This window comes from Hemibagrus wyckioides, linkage group LG22 (genome assembly GCF_019097595.1).
Source record: "Hemibagrus wyckioides isolate EC202008001 linkage group LG22, SWU_Hwy_1.0, whole genome shotgun sequence".
Classification (NCBI taxonomy): Eukaryota; Metazoa; Chordata; class Actinopteri; order Siluriformes; family Bagridae; genus Hemibagrus; species Hemibagrus wyckioides.
Window position 1 is genome coordinate 235,001 of NC_080731.1, and position 1,425 is coordinate 236,425.

The following is a 1,425-nucleotide window of genomic DNA, read 5'->3' on the forward strand; positions in this document are numbered from 1 at the left end:
ATCTTCTGTGATGAAGGCCGATGTTCAGCTGCAAATGTGACTTCAAAGCCTGCACTCTGACGGACGCTCATTTTCCCTGCTCTCAGAAATGACTTCCACCGAGTGCAAGACTGACCAATCAGCTTCCAGCACTGAGAGGGGGAAAAACATCATCCATGTTTTATTTCACTACCATCCAAGCAGTCTCCAAACATCATCCACACATCATCTATACATCATCCCAACATCCTCCACACATAATCCACACATAATCCACACATCATCCCAACATCCTCCAAACCTCGTTCCACACATCATCTATACATCATCCACACATCCTCCAAACATCATCCCAACATCATCTATACATCATCCCAACATCCTCCAAACATCCTCCACACATCATCCCAACATTCTCCACACATCATCTATACATCATCCACACATCATCCCAACATCATCTATACATCATCCCAACATCCTCCAAACATCCTCCACACATCATCCACACATCATCCCAACATCATCTATACATCATCTATACATCATCCACACATCATCCCAACATCATCTATACATCATCCCAACATCCTCCAAACATCCTCCACACATCATCTATACATCATCCCAACATCATCTATACATCATCCCAACATCCTCCAAACATCCTCCACACATCATCCCAACATTCTCCACACATCATCTATACATCATCCCAACATCATCTATACATCATCCCAACATCCTCCAAACATCCTCCACACATCATCTATACATCATCCCAACATCATCTATACATCATCCCAACATCCTCCAAACATCCTCCACACATCATCTATACATCATCCCAACATCATCTATACATCATCCCAACATCCTCCAAACATCCTCCACACATCATCTATACATCATCCACACATCATCCATACATCATCCCAACATCCTCCAAACATCATCCCAACATCCTCCAAACATCATCCCAACATCCTCCAAACATCATCCCAACATCCTCCAAACATCATCCATACATCATTCAAACATCCTCCATCATCCCAACATCCTCCAAACATCATCCCAACATCCTCCAAACATCATCCCAACATCATCCCAACATCCTCCAAACATCATCCCAACATCCTCCACACATCATCCCAACATTCTCCACACATCATCTATACATCATCCACATATCATCCAAACATCATCCCAACATCCTCCAAACATCATCCCAACATCCTCCAAACATCATCCATACATCATCCCAACATCCTCCACTAGCACCCTAAAACACTAACATGTTTTTCACACACTTTGACTGTGTTCAATGTAATGGACTCATTTCCCCCTGGACACGCTCAGTGTGTGTAATACAGGAGAATCATGGACTCCTCCCTGGAAGTGTGTGTTGTTTTGTTCTGTCAGAATGTAAAGCTCATAAACAGCTGC